The sequence below is a fragment of the Cervus canadensis genome, chromosome 6 (genome assembly GCF_019320065.1).
Source record: "Cervus canadensis isolate Bull #8, Minnesota chromosome 6, ASM1932006v1, whole genome shotgun sequence".
NCBI lineage: Eukaryota > Metazoa > Chordata > Mammalia > Artiodactyla > Cervidae > Cervus > Cervus canadensis.
In genome coordinates this window covers 45,967,742-45,989,640 of record NC_057391.1, presented here as the reverse complement: position 1 = coordinate 45,989,640, position 21,899 = coordinate 45,967,742, and the positions used below count along the sequence as shown (strand labels likewise).

Below are 21,899 nucleotides of genomic sequence, written 5' to 3'. Positions count from 1 at the left end.
GTGCTCAATCAGTTTTGCTACAGGCTGGATATTGAGAACCAATTTCTTATTCTTTAGGAATTTACATCCTGAGAAACTCAGATTGGCAAGTGTAAGGAAAATTTCCACTGTAGTATTTCTGAAAGTGAAACATGAGGCTGTCGTATTTTTTCAGAAAACTTTGGTCATATATCTTCCTTTTGGTTATTACGTTTTTTGTGTTATCTATTTACTCCTGCCACAAGAGACAATTTACATGGCTCTTCAACAATATGCCACCAATAAATCACCAATTAAATGTTAATTATTGGACCTCATGACAATCCACAGAAAACTAGCTCATATGATGCAGGTTATAAATCAAGTCTGATCATATGATTGTTGTTTCATAATTTCTAGCCCTTTCTGAGTGATAGAGATATACAAAGCGCTTGCAAGGGGCCCCAATACCGATTACTACAATGGCCTCGAAGTTAAGACTAGCATACTTTGAAGTTATATCTCATTTTTTATATATCTTTTTTTCATTAATCAACTTAAACTTTTCTGGTACTTTTTAATATTTTATCTACTCAAGTTGGGAAGGGGGTGGTCCAGACAGGCTGTATTACATGTGCTTTCCAATAGCATAAGGGAGTGATTCTTATGATTAATTCCAAAATTCCTTCCACACTGAAAGGGTACTCATTTGACATCTCTGCTCCGGCCCATAGTCTTGCTCTTACCAGCCTTTGTTTGGCATAAAATACTAAATTAGTTTATCAAAGAACCATAATAAGTCACCTTTAAAAGTTATATTATTTGATGGCAGGGCTTTTGAAATAAAATGTTAAAATTTTAATTTGGCAAAATAACAGGTGATATTTATTTGTGGCAAGGATTATAGACAGAACAAAAGTGTGGCAGTTCTAGTGTAAAAGTCTCGAGTAGAGATACAGATACAGCCAGACCCAGAAATAAAATCCTCAAGGTCTCATTCCTATTCAATGTTCTGATCATTTGACCACACTCTAGGAAGAGACAATAAATACACATCCATGGAAAGTCCAGAGATGGAAATGAGGTGGTCTGACTTTCATCATTTGCAATGATCAGAGCTGAAGCCATTTATAAAGATACCGGCCATAACAGAAACCTCTGCGTGTCGACTAAAAATGGGAAGACAGAGAAGAGGTTGATAAAAAAGAGATCATGATATACTCATCCTTATCCTATCACCAAAGTGGTTGCCCAAAGAGGGGTCTCCACAGTGGTGTGATAAAAGGCATAAATCATGGACCACCCACTGGGGCAGCCAGGCCAGAGAGGGGAGGAAATGGCCTTTTCCTCAGAGGGCTGAATGACCGGACTCGCTCGGATGAATAGATAACACCATCGCGGAACAGACAGCAGAGATGAAAGTGGAAACCAACGAAAACAGAAGGACGGAGGAAAACCATCAAAGGCGTGGAAAATAACAAAAGTTCAGGGACTGGTGCGATCAGCACCCAAATGCTAAAACTGCAGCACAAATGAGCTGTTTGAAGCTGCTAAAGGGATTGAATACAATCTGGAATGAACAGAATTTGCCATCAAATAGAACAGAAGGGCCACTAAGAGGCCTCAAGGAAGGACAACCTAATGGAACGTGAGCCCTGCTAAGAGCTCACACGGCAATGTCCTTTTGAACATCTCAATCATTCTAAAGTGGTGTTTAACACACACACACACACACACATGGTCCAGAGTCTGTGGGGAATTTTGATGGGAGCTGCTCATCAAAACTCTTAAATAATGCAAGGCAATGGCAATCTATCCGATCTTCCACTCTGAGGACCCGGAGCAGAGAACAGACGCGGGTTTTATCAAAGCAGCCTCTAATCCTTGCAGCACATCCGCAATGTCCATCTCACCAGGGGCGACCTTCTGAGTGAACTTGGGAGAGATATGCTCTTTGGTTTTGTCTGGGTTGCAGTTTAATTCAGCAGGAAGCAGGCCATGGCTGGGAACCACAGCACAAAGAAACCCACGGTAAGGAGGTGAAAAATGCAGGACTGATCGACCATAAGTGAGATGAAATAAGTGACTGGTAGTTTTTTATGAGACCAGCAGAATTAAAAAAAAAAAATACAATGGGTTATCACTTTTATGGCTCATTTCCCATTGCTGTTACTAAGTAGGCAATGACAGAAACAGCACAATTGAGCAATCACACACAGATCAGAAAGAGACAGAGTAGAAGAGAAAATGAAAGAATCAGAGAGACTCTTGAAGACTGTGTCCTATCGAGGGCAAACATCCGAATAAAAAAGTGTCAATTTCACTCAAATATAGTGCATATAAATTTCACTGTGAAGATATATAGACTTAAAAATTATTCTGTTTTTATGCAGATAATTGTCTCTAACACCTCTGGATCGAAAGAGTTTTGGTTCATGTAAGGTACAAAATCTTCAGATGATCAAAAGGGACATATGTATTTGTAGTAAAGCTAAGAAATCATGTTATCTAAAGTTTATGAGCTAGTGGTTTTCCGTGTGCTAACCATTAACCTAATTTTGGACCAAAGGGAGGGAGGAGATATTCCTTAGAAGGGATAAGTCAAAGGAGATCTGCATACGAAGGGAAATAAACCAAGCCTTCCCACTTGATTATCTTCACTTTGTCAGGCTGGGTATCATTACATAGGCAGTGGGGAACAGAGAATTCTTTACTCCTGAATGGGTTCAATCTTGCAAAAGATCTCCAAGCAAGTCTCTAGAACAGGAGTGGCTGGAGCCTGGTTCTGATTGCTTCCATTCCTTTTGGCTGTTGATTCCATACCCCATCAGGCATCCAGCACTGAATCAGCATGAGAAAAGGGCACAGAAGGAGGGAAAAGGGGATTCAGTTCAGCATATCTTTAACTGTCCTCAAAGATTCTGGTGTTTGTACACTACTGGATTCCTATCGATATGAAAACATGTTTCTTGTTATTATTCCATTCAACATTTTACTTTCTTTGTCCCAGAAGAAAATAAAATCACCACCTGTCTCCACCTCAAACAATCTTAAGCTCAGCAACAATAAAGAAGGATGGAGTCTTCTTTGCACGATGGGTTTAGAGTCGTCTGAGCACCTAGTAGGTGCTCAATAAATACTAGCCAACAGACAGGGCTCTTTTCCTCCGACAGCCTCCCAGAGACGCAAACTGCTTTGGGAAACCTGATGAAGAGGCCCGCCTTTCTGGCAGAGCCATCCTCACTCTTTCATCACTGTACTCAAAGATATTACTGATGTTGGTCCTCTGGTTTAGCTGCTTTTTTCCTCTGACTGGACTAACTGAGTCTACTCTGCTCACTAGCTGTCACTTCAGAATCCTGTCATGCAGCGGAAGGCCAAAGGACATTTTCCCCTAAGTCCTTTTAACTTCCTGGCATTCCGTTTTTCAACCCCACATTAAAGGTGCTCATGTTTCATCCTAGTCCTACCAGCCAATGGGTGGCCTCAAGTTAGACTAGTCAGGGCTTCTCTCCGCTCTTTCCCTGTTGGGCACAGGGAGAAGGAACCCAGAAAAATGTTTCCTCAAGCTCATTTTGTAATTTTCCCTTGGATGCTATCACTGAAGTTCTGAGATCATGCACTAAGAAACAGCCACACTTGAAACTAACGTACAACAGATGTCAACCCAGGGCCACTGTTGGCCAGCAAGACCTCTTTCTTGCAAGTTCTCAAAAAAATTTTTTTTCCCTTTTTCACTTGTCTTTTTCTCCCCCTTCTGCTCTCACCCAACGCTCAGTCACCTTACAATCCATTCAACCTGGTATACCAATTCAGTTTCTTTTCCAAGACAAGACCTGCCAACTTGAAAAACAAAAATGAACCACCCCTAATGCTGGCAAGTTTCTCCAAGTCTCAACTAACCCCAGGCAGAGATTGGTGGAGGTGAGCCCCGTGGAAGCCTGAGGTGAGAGCCATCATTTTTTACCTGCTTTAGCGAACAATCTCCCGATACGTTCTTCAGTTCTCATCCTTGGTATATTCCAGGCCCAGGAATTAGCAAGCCCGGACGACTGGCATTCTTCGCAGTTTAGCAGAGCAAGCCATCTGTCCCCAGAAGCCGAGATCTGAGACGCCCCTGCTCCCATAAGAATCTCTCTGTGTTTCTCTGATTTACCCTGTTCCCGGTGGTAAAAAATTAGTTTATATTTTAAGGGCTTTGGAATGACTAATTTCGACTAAGTTAAACAGGGCAGAGTAATGACTCCCGAGTGACTCGATCTGTGATTCTTAGGAAGAATTTAATGGACAGATTTTATTTTCGTTCAGGGTGACCTCACTGATCATTGTGCAAAATGCCGCTTCTTTATTTTTTTTCCCTTTAAAACAAAATCATCACAATTTTCTAGGCATTTTGTAGCGAAGAAAACTCTAATTACATTTTACTTATGTTTAAGGCCACTGTTCAGAAATTACTATTTTTTAAAATACCTCTATTTTAAAAAGAAAAGTGCAGGTGAAGGTGATTATATCTTTCCAAAGTCAGTAAAACAAATGTGTTGCATAAGATATTTCAATTCAATTAAGAGAAACAGGTCAGATGCTAAAATATTAGTAAAATCAATTATGAGTAATAGGTCTCCTGTTAACATGTATCACTACAGCTACCTCTCTCATAATTTTTGAGTACGTTTACATTTGTTTCATATTCTCTGTGTGCCTGTAATTTATGTATGTGTTACTGACTGTAAAACCTTGTCCATTTCCTTTTCTTCCTTGCCTTTCCTCTCGTATGCCTTGGAAAGTGACACGGAATGACACTTTTTTAGTGAAGATTTTTCCAAGAGGAAAGTCAGGTGGCACGTTGAAAAGAGCTTTGAATCTTGTCCTGTCACTTGTCAGCAGGGCAGGGAGCACCATCCTTCGGAACCTTGGTTTCCTCATCTGTAAATGAGAGCAACAGTACTTTCCCCTCAGGGTTGCTGTGTGGCTGAAACTCAACTCACTACAATGTGCCCACCAGGGTGTCAGGGACATGGTGTTCAATGATTGTCTCTTTCTGAACTTTGAAAAGATCAGATTCGTGAGTATGGAAGAGAGTATGTTAATCATAACATCTCAAATATGAAATGGCAACCCACTCCTGTATTCTTGCCTCGAGTATCCCATGGACAGAGGAGCCTGGCAGGCTACAACCCATGGGGTCACGGTCAGTCAGACATGACTGAGTGACTAACACTTTCACTTGCACTTTCAGGGTCATTAAACAGACCTGAAAAGAGGGTGCCAAAGAGAAGGATATTTTCCCTTTATTTTTACTGTTTATTAAAGGAGCACCTTCAAATTTCCACGTTGATAACTTATGAAAAGGCAGCACTAGGGGGACAAAAAAATTTGCCTCTGTAACTTCCATTAGCCTTTCCTTCAGACAGGTGAAGCCTGATATGGGGAAATTATATAGGAAAAAAGTAATACCACTAAGAATCTATACTATAATTACAAAAACATAAAAGTGACCTATATGTATATGATAAAACATGAAAGAGTAAAACTGGAAATATTTTTGGTAGATGAGTGAAAAAAATGGGTACATTTTTTCTCCTGTATGTTTTATCATCCATATAATGAAGTTAGATGTTTAGGTGGAAAATTGGGTGTCTGTTTAGGTTGGTAGGCTATCTGGTCAAAAGGTAAGTATCTCAGAAGTAGAACTAAAATCAAGTTTAGCTTCATGGAATGTTTTCCTCCTAAGAGCACAGACTGAATGTGAGTGTTGATCAAGCTGAGGAAGAGGAAGGAAGGACAATTTTGGAGGATGGCCACCTGCTGAGGGGAGCAGACTTAGAGAAAATGGTCTATATTTAGAGGTCGAGTGGGTGGAAAATAGAAATGAAAAGTTGTAGAGGGAAGGCAAGTAATACAGTGAGGAACATTAAAGCATTGATTATTTTGGGGGTGTGTATGTATACTTTTGAAGAAAAGAGGCACCCATAAAGTGCATTCCTGAAGAAGGGAATGGCAACCCACTCCAGTATTCTTGCCTGGAGAATACCATGGTCAGAAGAGCATGGCTACAGTCCATGGGGTCACAAAGAGTTGGATATGACTGAGTGACTAACACTTCCCAGTTAAAGTGCATTGATGAGCTCAATACCTCTTGAGAAGGCCCCAAGTATTCAAGAGTTTAGAATATAGTTCACATTGGCACTTCCCTGGTAGTCCGCACTTCCAATAGGGGAGTGCAGGTTTAATTCCAGATCAGGAAACTAAGATCCCACATGCCTCATGGCACAGCCAAAAAAAAAAAAAAAAAAAGAGTATAGCTCACTGACACCCTGGCTTACAAAGGCATTGTGTCTACCTTTGGTCCTACAAACTCTGGGAGGTATGGGGGAGCCTGGCACAGCAGGAAGAACAAGGCTTCAGGGCTTGACAGAAGCAGCTTGGTTCAAGCCCACCTCTACCACTCACTAGCTATGTGGGTTGGGCAAGTTGCTTAACATGTGAAACTCAGCTTCCTCAATTAATATTCATAGTTATACTTAATAGTTACCATGAGCTTTAAATATGATTACACACACAAACACACATACACACCCACATACATATAAAATGAGTGCAACATAGTAAATTACATACCTATTCTCACTATATGGATGAGAAAAAAAAAAGAACTCCCACCCTGAGATAATAGGCAAATTAGTAAGGTAAGGTTGTGTCTCCATCCAGGTTTCTATGCCCAAGGAGGGACCAGGACAATTTTCTCCAGAAGGAAGCCATGCTTTAAGAGCTGCCACTGGAAAGAGGGAGTGCCAGCCTGCAGGCCCCCACTCTGCTTCCACGAACGCGGTGGTGGATTAGTTGCCATTATCCACACTCGAAAGTCCTAATGCTCTTTCGTTCATCTTAGAGCTGGAGCACTTGGCTGAGCTGATCGCTCTGATTCCTGTATTTTGAATCCTGTAATACACTACGCTTGGGGTCAGGGGATACAGATAAAGGGGCACGGGGTGGCTTCTGTTCTCTACTGAGCCCCGACATAGATTGCTTCTAAGTCCTGGAGGTCTGCCTATCTCCTCGGGGAGGCTGGTAAGAGGAAAGAATAACACCCCAGCCCGTATCTCTTGCCTGCACCTTGCAACATGTATACAATGAGAAAGGAAGGGAAGGTGCTCCCCTAAGTCTCGTGCGATGAGGACTCTGAGCTGGGAGCCGGCAGGTGACTCTACCTGAGGCTCCGTCAGCAGCTGGGGCACAGAAGGCTAGTGACGCCCTGTGAGTGTACCAGTAAAACCCACGACAGGCAGAGCCTGGTGGGCAGAGGAAGAACGTGACCCCACAAGAGCCAGGGTCTGCCAGGGGCGGCTGCTCTGTCCCAGCACAGCTCATACGGAAACTGTTGATGTTTTCTGTTTGCCAGAAAACCCTTTGTGGGTTGCTGAACCTGTTTGTCCTGAACTCCTAACAACAAACACATGGCAACCAGTTCTCCAGATGACAAGTCCTTTTGTTAATGAGCAGAGGACTGATGAGGCCCCGCTGCCGTGAAAACCCTTAGCTGCCTGGAACCTGGTGGACCAATGGTGACAGGGCTGCTTTGAAAGGGGGTGGGGGGTGTCTGTTTTCTCACTCTCCATCTCACTCCTTCACATGTGGGCAACCCAGAAGCAAAAGTGTAGGTAAAGTAAGTGTTAGTCACTCAGTTGTGTCCGACTCTTTGCGACGCCCTGGACTGTACCTCTGTCTATGGAATTCTCCAGGCAAGAATACTGCAGTGGATTGACATTCCCTACTCCAGGGGATCTTCCCAACCCAGGAATTGAACCCAGGTCTCCATTATCACAGGCAAATTCTTTATTGTCTGAGCCACCAGGGAAGCCCTAACCTAGAAGCATGCCTATCTGGATATGTCTTATTCAGGTGAGCTGAATTTACTTTATCCCCAAAGTGCCACTGCTCCAGGGGAAGCCAATGCAACTCCGTTCGACTCGTAAGATGCAGTAGGAACAGGATTAGAAAATACAGAAAGTTTTGTAAATACAGACACACTTATGTACATAACACACTTTCTCTCCTGTTTCATGCATGGGTGCATATATACATTCACATATGTGTAGCTGTGGTTTGGGGAATCAACAAGAGTAAGGTCAATTCGAGAACATGTGACTTGAGAGTGCTAATTAAATACAAGTGGTGATCAAACCCCATAAGGGTGTGCATCTCTCCAGGGTGGTGTGGTGACGTGTCTTCAGGGAGTATGAGACAGACGCTAGCACGTGCATCTGCTGTCCCCTTTCTGTCCCCTTCTTGTCTACTAAAATCTGTCTCTCACACCTGCCCGGTACCCTCCCCATTGCACCAGGGGTGTTGCTGGTTGGCGATGATTGAGAAATTTTGACTTCTATTCATTGCTTTACCCATATCTGCTGTTTACCAAACACTGGAAAACATCCATGTCATCCTCAGAAAGGTTCAGAGAGAAATCAAGAGTCTGGAAGAGCCCCAGAGGAGTGTTGAGGGGAAGTCTCAAGGAATTCCCGTGGTCACAGGGTTTAAGAGATTCTGATCTTAGAACCAAAACAGACCCCAAATATGTCAGAAAGAAGTTCCAGGAAAAGAGCTTGGAAAAAGGAAGCCTGTCAGGTAAAAGCAAACTGATTTTCCCTGAACAATCTTGTACTTTGTACAAGTAAAAATGACCACACCATTCTATGCCTGGGGCAGATCCAGAGTGAGTCTGGCTCGCCCAAAGGTGTGCCGAGTCCACAACAAGGCTGTAGAAAGCCCCTTGTTTTCAGCCCAGGTCATGCACACACCTCTGAGCAGTTCTCTGCGAGAATAACTTAAAGAAGTTTTGATGGAAATACTCTTACTGTGAAAGACAAGCTTCATTTAGAAAAGACAATGCATTTCATGAAAACTTCTGGAATACAGAAATGCTTTAAAACAAACAACAACATCAAAAACCAGAAAACAAAAACCACTAACAGCCCCATGATCTTTTCCTTTTAATCTTAGCGTAACTTATCAAAGGCAGGGCTTATACGTAGTCTTTGCTGGTGAACCCGTTAGAACGGGGACTGTCTCTGTCTGACTCGGTGCAAAGTCTCGGAGCCCACTGTGCTGTGCTAGGCACACAAGGCATGCCATTTTTGTTGCTCATAAGGAAATGGCAACCCACTCCAGGGTTCTCGCCTAGAAAATCCTGTGGACAGAGAAGCCTAGTGGACTACAGTCCATGGGGTTGCAGAGAGTCAGACATGACTGAGCACAATTGCTGATCAATCATGCAGTGTGGGGGATCCAGTGGGTTCCCAATAAGTGCTTGTTCACTAATCAAGGCAAAATTTACACCTGGCACCAGTGAAACGTAGGGCCTCTACTTTTACCTGAGAAATACAGAAGCAAAAGGTGAACCCTGTACAGTCTCGAAGGGTAGCAAAGTCTGAGGTAGCCACTCAGCAAGAAGTAGAACAGTGACAGTGAGAAGCCCTCTCAGAGAATACCCTGTCCACAGGCTCCCTCAGAGGGACTCACAGCAGAGCTGTCATGTGCCAATTCTGATGCCTCTAACGGTTTCATAACACAGTGGGCGACAAGCCCTATTACTCAGGAAGAGAGAATAAAGCAAAAAAAAAAAAAAAATAATATATACACTCACCCAGAAAAACCTGTAACTGTGAGCTTCTCCATAGCCCAGTCTTCATTAAGTCTTCAAACCTGCGCCATGGAGGGCAGAAAGCCTGGCTTCCTCTGGTCCTTGACAACAGTTGCTAGGCTTAACTTGGGGCAGAGCTGTTTCAGAGGTAGGGTGCTACTGTGTTAGAGACTGGGGTAGCCCTGTGTGCAGCTGGGAATGAGAGATTCCTGGAAAGGGTGTTGCGCTCTTAAGAGTGGTGATGGTAAGTCAAACTCTGATTCTCAAAACTATTAAGTCATAGAGAAGTGACTGGGGTTTGTATCTGAGGGCAATTTTTAATGATCCGGTTGGGACAGGACAACTATAGACCACAGATAAGTTGTTAAATATCCTTCTAATTATTACCACATATGTTTTCTTTTCTTGACCATTTAGCTTGGCTGGATCTTCCCCATTATGTTCCGGGAGGTGAGGCATATGTAAATGGGGACTCCAAGAATGTGATGGCAACGCCACGCTCAGAAATAGTGATGGAGCAATGCCTGGGTATCAGGACTCCAGCCTCTCCCAACTTTGACCAAGCCCAAGAGAGGACCTCTGCCATGTTCCCTCCCCTTTCTGCCTCTCATCTACCCATATAGCCTCCCACAAACACTCAAGAGTACTTGCTGACACAGAGCACTTACACACATACATATACACTTTCTGAAGTGTGTCCTGTTGTGTACACTCCAGCAACTGGCACACAGCCTTGTCTAATAAATACACCTGTCCCTTAGTATCCATGGGGGATTGGCTCAAGGACCCCCACAGATACCAAAATCCGAGGATGCTCAAGTCCGTTACATAATATGGCATGGTATTTGCATATATTCTATGCATATCCTCCTGTATACTTTAAATCATCTCTAGCTTACTTATAATACCTAATACAATATAAATGCCATGTAAATAGTTGCCAGGACCAAGGAAAATTAAAGTTTTCCTTTTTGGAACTTTCTGGAATTTGTTTTTCCAAGTAATTTCCATTAGTGGTTACTTGGACCAGTGAAGGTGGAACTGCATGTCAAATGTTGAGTGATTGGATTAAAACATTAGGAGGCAGGGTTCCTACTCATGCTGTATTTGACCCTACCAAGCTTTGACTTATTATAATATTAGGTGGATACAACTTTCTCCACATATTTATTGTCCATAAAAGAGCTTTATAAAAGTTAGGACACATAGGTAATATGTTCTTCATACTGTGGTGACAAAAATAAAAATAATTTACTTTCCCATTTCAAGAGAAAAGTCAGGGCTTCCCTGGTGGCTCAGTGGTAAAGAATCCGCCTGCCGATGCAGGAGACACAGGTTTGATCCCCGATCAGGGAAGATCCCACATACCTCGGAGCAACTGAGCCTGTGCTCTAAAACCTGAGAACCTCAGCTACTGAGCATATGTGCGGCAACTGCTGAAGCCCACACGCCTGCAGCCCATGCTCTGCAACAAGGGAAGCCACTGCAATGAGAAGCCCGCCTGCCACAATGAAGATCCAGCACAGCCAGAAATAAACTAATTAAAATTATTTAAAAAAAAAAAAAAAAAAAAGAGAAAAGTCATCTTTCTTGTGAATTTTATTTTTGAAACACAATCCTTTCCTCACCAGCCCCCCATCCCCCACCCAGAATAACCCTCCAAATATCAGTTCTCAAAATTTACTTAAATGAGACACAAAAGGACAATTTCTTTGAAAAAAAAAAATTTCTTTTTTCTGTCTTGCCCATTTCTCCAAATCTCGCTAATCTGCTGGGGTTGAAGCTGGTATATATACACACACATATATATATATTTATCTTTCCCAACACCTCCTGCTGATACACGCCCAAAGGTGCTCAGCTTAAGAAGGGAGTGGTCTTCGAAAACATAAATTAGGTGTTCCCTGTTCAAATGAAAACTTGACAGATATTCTCACAGGGAATACTGGAACCTTTCCCTCAATAGCTGTACAAAGGTTAAAACTTGTTCCTGGCAAAGGACTTCACATGGATGTATCCTACACGGATCGTCCCTTCTTGTAGTTCACTACACTCTAATTGCAATCATGTCCAACGTAAGTTGCTTACTGTAACGTTTCATAATGAAAAGCACACTCTCCAGAATTCAACACAGAGTCATGGCTTCTTTGATTTAAAGCATGATTATGGTAATAAAATCATGACAAAAACTGACACATCTTCTTCAGTAGATTATCCTTCTTTGGAGACAAAAGCGAGTTCTGATTACTCTGATGATAAAGGATTGAATTTAGAGTCTTGCACTTCAGCAGTCATTTCAGCTTTTTTTGACCAATTTTTGTGTAAAATATCTTGGGGCTACCACTACGGCTATCCCGTATTACAGATAATGTATCATGATGACTCCTTTGGGGAGCATTTGTAATTAGTGGGTTTGAAAAATATTTTTTTGCTTTAATTGCTAAAAAAATTAAATTTTACTGCATAAGAATATCATAATGTAAAAGGGAATTGAGAAACTCACAATCCTGGAAACTTAAGCACATTAATTACTTTCCTTCTTCACGGGTCTCCTTGAGTTGAAATCTGTCTACATTTAAGCTGTATTTCCACACTCCCCCATGCTTCTCTATATTATCACTTCACCATATGAGTCATGACAGATTGGAGCACAAGGGTCAGGCATCCTAAACCATCACTAGGGCTCATGAGATGGCAGAACAAGCAAACTACCCAAGACTTTAGGGCTTTATAATTTTCAGCTGTAGAACCAAAGACATTACTTGAGACACCTCTGCACAAGGTATATAACATCTTTGCCTGTATTTTCAGGCCTCAAAGCCCAGGAAGCTATTGCCCATACAAGGCTGATCTTTTTGGTTCCATTTATCTAAAGGTGATCTAATTTTCAAAGAGTTCCATCCACCTTCTCTAAGGCCTTTTCCAACCATTCCTGTCCTAAGAGGACACTCTCCTACTTTCAACTCCTGGAAGCTCTCAAGGTCACCATCTCTCACCTTCTCCTTTTGTTGCTAAAGTGTAGATGTTTCACCTCCCTAACCAAATTCTACTGTACTTAGAGGGAGGAATGTTCTTCAGACTTCTCTGGAGAGCATGGGAAGTATTAATGCATATTTATAGACTGATCCAAACAACAATGTGGATGAGATCATTGCCAAATGGAAAAGTAGGTAAGTAAAAAACAACGTAGACTATATGAAAGGGAAAAAAATATTGCAGTATTAGTTTAAAAAAGGGCAGAAACCCAGTCCCACCCTCTATGTTACTTGACCTTTCTGCATGGCCCCAAATTGAAATAACAATACTAACAGACTTCATAGGCTGTCATGAGGATTAAATGAGTTCGTGTTTGTAAACTGTTTAGAACACGTGACAGGCATGCAGCAAACTGCCACACAGGCATTTGTTACATGAACATGAAATACCATCCCAATACCCAAACCTACCCTAGTCCTGCTCAATAAAGGTTGAACTCAACCACGGTCTTTGTTTTCAGACATCTAAATCAGCATGGAGCAGCTGCCAGGGTTGGTGGGTGACAGCGCCTTCCAGAAAGAGCAGCTCCAGGGAACACAGTGAGCTCCACGTTCCAGTTCAAGGGCTCTGGAAGTTCCCAGGTTCCGCCACAAACTCGGCTGGAGCGCTCCCTGGATAGGGACATGTGGCTTTTCGGGTTAGCCCGGGGAAGAGCGGCCGCGGAGCACCCTGGCGCCCGCCGGTGGTGGCTGCGCCGCGAGGGGACAGCTCGGAGCCCCGCCCCCGCCTCGCCGCCCGCCTGGAGCCGGCGGAAAGTTACTGCGTGCTAACGTGGCAGGAACCGAGGAGCGCCCGGGGCTGCCAAGTGCTGAAAGCCTGGGCTGCGTTTCTTACGCTCACAGGCAAGGCTCTTCTGAGAGTCTAGTCTATACACGTCTCCGGCACATAACTGTATTCTTTTAAGCAGTTACTGTATTTTGGAGCAGAGGGAGGAGAAGAGAGTTTGAGGGAGTGGCCGGAAGGCAGGAGCCAAGATTCCCTGTATGTTTTTTTTTTTTTTTTCTGCCTGCCCCAAGATGTTCCTAAAATGGATGTATAATCTTACCTCCTGTATTGTGTACCGCTGAATTTTCAGCATATAGATTTAAAGAAACAATCTAACTCTTTATCAAGTTCAACTAACCTGAGGCTTCCATTCTGTCTATGTGATCATTCTTTTTTTTTTTTAATTGGGATATAGTTGCTTTACAATGTTGTGTTAGTTCCTGCTGTACAGTGAAGGTGATCAGATGTATGTATACATATATCCCCTCCCTCTTGGACCTCCTCCAACCTCTATCCCACTGGGCATACACCCTGAGAAAACCATAATTCAGAAAGACACAGGAACCCCCAGTGTTCACTGCAGTGCTATTTACAACAGCCAGGACATAGAAGTTGCTCATACATTTTTTTAACAAACCTTTCCTAAGCACCGGCGATCTGTCAGTTACGCAAGGGGCCCTGGGAACCCTGAGAAGCTCACAGTCCGGTGTGGACAGACAGTATAAATGGTAGCTGTGTGTTAGAAGGGCTATCTCTGCACAGAGAGCTGCCCGGCAGAGGTTTTTTTCTGCCAGATGGGAGAGAAGACACAAAGGCTTTCAGGGGAGCCTTGTTAGAGCTGGGGCTTTGAAGAATGACTCTGGCGAGAAGGTCACCAGGTGAACAAGTGGCCTAATTAGGCTGTGATATACATTTATCATCTTTGTCCCATACCTGCTTTTTCAAGGGAAGCTTTAAAAATACAAAAACTGGATTGGAGGTTGGAGGAAAGTCTTGTATCAACATTACATTCTCTGATTATGATCATTGTACTGTGGTCACAGAAGAGAGAGACCATATTCCTAGGAAATCCACACTGAGAAAGAGTAAAGGGAAATGTCTTCTTCCTCCCCATCTCTCTCTCTCTCTATATATATACATGTATGTAATATATACACACATATATATGCATAATATATATGTATATATACACATATCCACACATTTGTGTATGGTGAGGGGCAGAGAGAGAGAGACCGAGAATGAGACTGATAAAGCAAATAGGACAAAATATTAACAACTGATAAACCTGGATAAAGAGTACTTGTTCTATACTTGCAAATTTCTATAAATTTGAAATTACAGCAATACAAAAAGCTAAAAAAAAAATGTAAAGTACAAAACATACTCAATTTGTTTGAAAACTACCAGAATGATAATGTCTTTCATTACCACCATTCTGAAAGGCAATAATCAGAACACCTAGGCCAGATGAATGCAGCGAGCCACCTAGGCTTTGGGAACTCTGAGGAGTGCAGCATCTTCTGTGGTTACCTCTTCACTCCCCCACCCTGTTCTTTTTTAAAAATTGATGTATAGTTGATGTGCAATATTCCCACTCTATTCTTTTTTCTTAAAACCTTTGAGACTTGAAGGGTGAGAGGGTCAGGACAGCGGTGAAGCCCATAGCAGGTGTGGTCTGCAGAGGGTCTTGAAGGAAAGGGCCTAAAAGATGCTGCCTGTTCCTCTGCAGTGGAACCCCCCCACCCCCAGGAACCTCAAGGAAGTAGTGCCACCAGGAGTGGGCAATCAGATTAGTAAGGGTTTGTGATCTATCAAACAATTTTTTCTATACTTGCTTTCAATATATTTTAAAAAGCAGAAAGCAAAATTTTATAATAATATAAATGCCAGCAGCATCAGCAGCTGACTTATACCAGAAGCAGACTATATTCTAGGCACTTTGCTAACTACTTAATATGGATATTTCATTGGTTCTCCACAATAGCTCCATGAGGTGGGTACTGAGCTAAGGCCCAGCTACTCAAACAGTGGAATTGGATATATAAGCACAAGTGGCCAGGCTCCAGTGCCTGGGCTCTTGCCCACAATTTTATACTTTCAAGGTTCTAGTTACTAGTTTATGTGCATGTAGACTCAGAACTTCAGAGGACATGGAGAGGGGATGAAAGCAGTATGCTTGGTTGGGGCAGTGGAACTGCAGTAATGTTTACTTTCATTTCATTCTTCAGTGTTTTTTGTATATAATTTTTAAAAATCAACCCTATGCATGGATAATTCCTGATCTGGTAGATGTAGTTTGGTATATGTGTGTCTAACACTGAATCTCTGTCACTAAATAAATTACAGCTTCTCTGTGCCTTGGTTTCTGTATCTGAAATATGAGATGCTACTTGCTAACATTTTCTCACTAAGATACTTGCTCTGTGGTTGATATTCTGTGCGTAATATGTGTAGAATATGGAGATTGTGGAGACTATGGGGTAGGGAAAATGTAGGGAGGACTAGGGTGGAGTGAGGCAAATATCTATGAAGATAGTTACTTTCCGGTGGGATCAGATATGCATGAAGCAGCACTGGGCTTTCTGACAGTCCAACATGGTATGAAAACATCGGATCCGAATTAGACCTTCTCCTCTGCTTGTGTGCCTCCCTTTTTTTTCCACCCTCTGCCCTGTCTCCCTTCTTCCTTTCTTTTCCTGGGCCATGGAAGTTGTGTTCTGTTGTATTTACATTTTCTCAGATAGAAAAGATGAGCAGAGACTCAGACCTGTGAGAATGTGAGTGGCCTTCAGGCCACATGTCTGCTTGCATCCAGGAACTCACTCCTGGATATCATTTAACTCATTTACCACATGCATGGAAGAGACACTTTTCTATTTGTTGCTTATACACAGACAATTCACTGGGAAAGCATCTAGAAAAAGGTAAAAAAAAAAAAGAAAAGAAAAATTAGAGCAACCAAAGTTATTTGCTGCTATGGTAGAAACTATGCTGATCCATTTGCATTCTCTTCTGGGTCACCTTTCAAACAATATGGCTAGAAAGCAGGGTTTTCATTTCTCTGCATTATCCGTCTAGGTTCAAAGATGCTTTTGAGAGAGCCAAGGGAATGATGATTTACTGTTGTCAGGTACTTTGAGATCTCAGACAAAGAAACTCTGTAAATACTGTGAATTACTGGGCATTACTGGCCCCAGTATCCATCCCCTCAGTATTAACAGGTCTTTGGAAAAATTAATGAAGAAATGGGTCCTGACATACTGGCAGCAGTAATTGTTTCTGCAAAGATTAAGAGACCCTCTGCATTGAGGACTGTGGTACTCAGTGAAAATACTCACCCAAGAATTACCTTTCTTTTTTTTTTTTGCAAATGGAAACCACCAAAGATGAAAACCTATTACAATATGAAAAAGCAAGAATCAAAGTTTTTAAAGTCAAACAAGGGAGAGGGCAAGGCTTTGTGTCATGTACATATCTGTACAGGAGCAGAGGGGAGAGAGACATTCAGAGGGACAGACTGGCCTTCAGGAAAAAAAAAGCTGGGCAAAAGGCTTTTGCTCATATGTTTATATTTGCTACAAAACCAGATCCTTTAAAAAAAATAACAACAACAACAAAAAACCATATGCATTCTGGTTGGTGAGGGTGTAGGGCAATAGGCAGTCACATACATTCATGGTGGGCATGTAAACTGGTAAAATCTCTATGGAGGACCCCTTGGCAGTATTCACTGACATTACACATGCATCTTTCCCATTATCTTAACAACTCCACATCCAGGGATTTATCAAGTACATCTATTTGCATATATACAAAATGGCATATTCTTGAAGCTATTTGCAGCAGTGCTGTTTGTATCAGTCAAGTCTGAAACAACTTAAAAGTTGATTAGTAAAGGATTAGGTAACTTTTGGTATATCCATAAATGGAGTATTACCCAGTCGTTAAAAAGAATAATGCAGTTCTGTATGGACTCTACAGAATTAGCTCTAAAGATGTAGTGTTCATTGACCTGGTGGTCCAATAGTTAAGACACTGTGCTCCCAATGCAGGGGGCACAGGTTTGATCTCTGGTCAGGGAACTAGATCCTGTGTGCTGAAACTAAGAACTTGCATGCTACAACTAAAACCCAGTACAGACAATTAAAAAAAAAACATATATATATATATAGTGTTAATTGAGAAGAACCAGTATGTAGAACAGTGTATGTTTGTGTGTGTATAAATATATTTGAATACATATGTTTGGATTCATCATGCTCATATATTCATAGAATGGATTATTTCTAACAGATTGCATAAGAAACTGATAGCTGGCTAAAAGATAGGGCTTACCTCTGCTTGAAGGGCTTCCCAGGTGGTGCTAGTGGTAAAGAACCCACCTGCCAATGCAAGAGATGTAAGGGACATGGGTTCGATCCCTGGGTCAGGAAGTTCCCCTAGATTAAGAAATGGCCACCCACTCCCCTATTTTTGCAATCTCACGCACAGAGGAGCCTGGTGGGCTATGTTCCAAAGGGTCGAAAAGATTCAGACACAACCGAAGTGACCAAGCATGAACACACCTCTGCTTTACATGCTTTCAAATATTGTATCATGTACCCTTTAAAAACAATTAAATAAACAGTGTTAATGTGTGTGAAACCACTGATTAAATGACAAAGTACCATTTTCTGGGGGTGGGGCCGGGTAAGATGTATTTTCAGAGCTCTCTCAACACCTGACTTCCCTGGTTACCCACAGCTCAATACAGGTGGGTCAGCCTTGGAACAAAGACACACTAGGCTAGGGGATGCTCATCTCAAGGCTGTAGGTGGAGTAATAAGATTTCTGTTCTCCTGAGAATCTAAGAAGAACAATAAAATAATAATGATCTCAAAAATAAATATGGAACACTTAGGTGCCAAGCATTGTGCTAGGAGCTTTGTGCAGATAACGTTGCTTCAATCCCACCACAAACCATGATGCTGTCGGTGTAACTACCTCCACTTTACAGGTCATTGTACAGGTCCTTGGTACCATGGAGCCATGGGGCCCTTGCAAATGGAAAATCTGCCGCTGCCCCAGTCTCACTGCCCTGGGCAGCACAGCATCTCTCAGGGCCGTGGCTCCTGCCTGTCTGTTTGCTTCTCTTCTCTGACACCAGTTGGTTTATTCACTAGCTACTGGGCTCACTCACTCATCTTGTTTCTTAAGTCCTTTGAGCATGGTCCTTTGACACCCTTCTCCACCCACAGTTCTCCTCTGTGCTTCAGCTGCCTCCTAACTGCCTCCTCTTCTTGGACCACCTGTTCTGGTCTCATGAGAGACGACTTGAGAAGCCATCCCCACTGGAGGTCAGCCACTTCCAGACTTGAGGGTGGGCTATCCCAGGCCAGGCTCCCATTCTGCTTCATTTCCCTGTGGCTGAGGGCTTGGGGATCAGCCTTTTCTTTCACTCAGCAAATGTTTTTCTGAGAACTGACCTCTAACCAGCCACAGGGACACTGGGGGTGCAGCACCAACAAAGCGCAAAGCCCTTGCTCTCCGTGGACTCACCCTCTGTCTCCTGGACCTGCAGTCATGGGGGTGGCAGACATTCTGGCCTGGCCAGTTAGGAGATAATAACCATGCCTGACCACTGAGCTCTTGTCTCAGTCCTTACGTTACAGCTCCTGTGCTTCTCTGCACTCTTGTCTTTTCCTGGTTTTCCATCCACCTCCCGAAACTTGGTCCCGTGAACTTCAAAGTCCAAGATGACCAAGCAGATGGCCAGCACGGTTGGGTGGAGAGCAATGGGAGGGAATTCTGCTGGACAATAATGATCAAGCCTGAGCCACCAATAATGAGGTTACCAACGGTTCTACCAAAACTGATCAGCAAATACCCAAGTGGTGCTCTTCGCTTTTCTCCCTTATTTCTCTTCTGTTGATGCCAAACTGCTTGAAAGGATTCCATGCTGACCTTTCCAGGCTGTCTTCTACATTCTTCAAACTCCAAAAATCCTTCAAAACCCAGCTCCAGGCATTTCCCTCCCCAGTGAATCAGTCCTTAAATTCTTAGTGACAATCATGGCTGCATTTGGGCTACTTCTGTATTCGGTACATAATTTTATTATTACTCTTATTGTGCTATATTGCAAGTGTTTATTTAAAAGTGTGTTTTCTTGACTCTAGTGTAAACTCACAGAAGACAGGTTCCATGTCTTGATTATTTATTTTGAATTTAAATAAACTATTTTAGAAGAATCTTAGATTTATAAAAAAGACACAAAGATAATACAGAGAGTTGTTTTATACCCCTTGCCTGGTTTCCCCTATCGTTAACATCTGGCTTTATGATGGTATATTTACTATAACTAAGGAATCAACAATAGGTTGTTACTATTTTTTTTAAATGTTTTTTACTTATTTATATTTATTTATTTGGCTGTGCTCGGTCTTAGTTGCAGCATTCAGGATCTTTGATCTTCATTGAGGCATGCAGGATATTTAGTTGTAGCATGCAAACTCTTAGTTGTGGCATGTGGGATCTAGTTTCCTGACCAGGGATGGAACTTGAGACCCCAGCATTGGGAACACAGAGTCTTAGCCAGTGGAGCACCAGGGAAGTTCCTGGGTTGTTGCTAATAACTGATTTTCATAGTTTATTCAGATTTTACTAGTTTCTCCCCTAATGATCTTTCCTATTCTAGATGCCATCCAAGCACCACATCACATTTAGTCGTCTCCTTAGCCTCTTCTGGTCTGTGACAGTTTCTTGAACTTTTCTTGTTTTTGATGACCTTGACAATTAAAAAAAATTATTTATTTGGTTGTGCTGGGTCTTCACTGCCTCGTGGCCTTTTTTCTAGTTGCGGTGAGCGGGAGCTACTCTCTCGTTGAGGTACACCAGCTTCTCATTGTGGTTGCTTCTTTTCTTGCAGAGCACAGGCTCTAGAACATTTGGGTTTCAGTACCTGCAGCATATTGGCTCTGTAGTTGTGGCTCCCCAGCTCTCAAGCACAAGTTCAGCACTTGTGGCGCAAGGGCTTAGTTACCCTGAGGCTGTGGGATCTTCCCGGCCCAGGGGCCAAACCTGTCTCCTGCATTGACAGGTGGATTCTTTACCACCGAGCCCCCAGGGAAGCCCTGACTTTGACCATTTTGAGGCATATTGGTCATGTGTGTTATAGAATGTTGTTCAATTTGGGGTTCTGTAATGTTTTCCTCGGAGAAGGCAATGGCACCTCACTCCAGTACTCTTGCCTGGAAAACCCCATGGATGGAGGAGCTTGGTAGGCTGCAGGCCATGGGCTCGCGAAGAGTCAGACAAGACTGAGCGACTTCACTTTCACTTTTCACTTTTATGTATTGGAGAAGGAAATGGCAACCCACTCCAGTGTTCTTGCCTGGAGAATCTCAGGGATGGGGTCGCACAGAGTCGGACACGACTGAAGTGACTTAGTAGTAGCAGTAGCAATGTTTTCCTCATGGTTAGACTGGGGTTTCTTTATTTCTAAGCAAAATATCTAGAATATATCACCTACCACAGACCAGGCTTTTGATTTCATGGTGAATGAACTGACTAAAATTCAGCTGTTTCTTTAGCACGGTACCTATAAATGGAATCTTGATCAATGCTCTTGGAGAGATGAAGTATGGAACCCAAGTCTTGTAAAGATCTTCCACACAGTTCAGTTACAAAAGATAGCATGTGTTCAAGAAGGAGAGCCACAGAGAATTACCTGTGGTAGCTCAGCAGATGGATTAATCAGCCTGAGTGGGTGAAGCCAGCAACGCCTCTGAAAGAAGGGACTGGAAAAGCAGGGAGGATTTAGAGAGGCCCTTTTCAGTTCTCAAACACGCCATAGCTCCCCCCTGCCTTATGGTCAGCTTACCTGCTGGGCCCAAGGTCTGGAAGACATTGCCAACCCCTCTCCTCTCACGCTGGCTTCTCACTGCAGACCACATGATCAAAGATATGCTCCAAGTCTGTGTGCTGCAACTACGGAAGCCCGAGCACCTAGGGCCCGAGCTCCTTCCTCAACAAGAGAAGCCACCACAATGAAGAGCAGCCTCTGCTCACCGCAACCAGAGAAAGCCGGCGCAAAACAACGAAGTCCCAGTGCAGCCAAAAACAAACAAGTAAATAACAATTTAAAAATAGGCTTCACCAATCTCTCTCAGCAATTGTTTCCTTCACAGCTTTTGTATAATGTATAATGATTATTTCTTTACTGTCTGTCTCTCTCGCTGGACTCTAAGCTCCTTGAGGACAAGGACTGCATTTTTTAATTCTCTCTGGCAGAGCACATGACCCACAGAGAGAAGCACTCAAGTTATCATGCTGAATCGATAAAGGGTTGATGTTGGATGAGTCAGTCAAGACATGAGACAGTGAGAAAATCCATGAGCCCTGAGAGGCACTGGGATGGAGCAATACCTGGGTAGGCAGTGGGATGCTGCCAGCTCATGAGACTGATCACAGTGGTGTCAGGTGATCCTGAAGGGGTGGCATAATTTGGGCAAATGCCAGCAGT

General features: G+C 42.9%; 1 protein-coding gene across 4 annotated transcripts in view; it reads right to left on the bottom strand.

Annotated features, from left to right (window-relative positions):
• RORA (RAR related orphan receptor A) overlaps positions 1-21,899 on the bottom strand; it is a 779,815-nt gene that overhangs the window by 124,169 nt on the left and 633,747 nt on the right. The gene's annotated exons all lie outside the window — the stretch shown is intronic.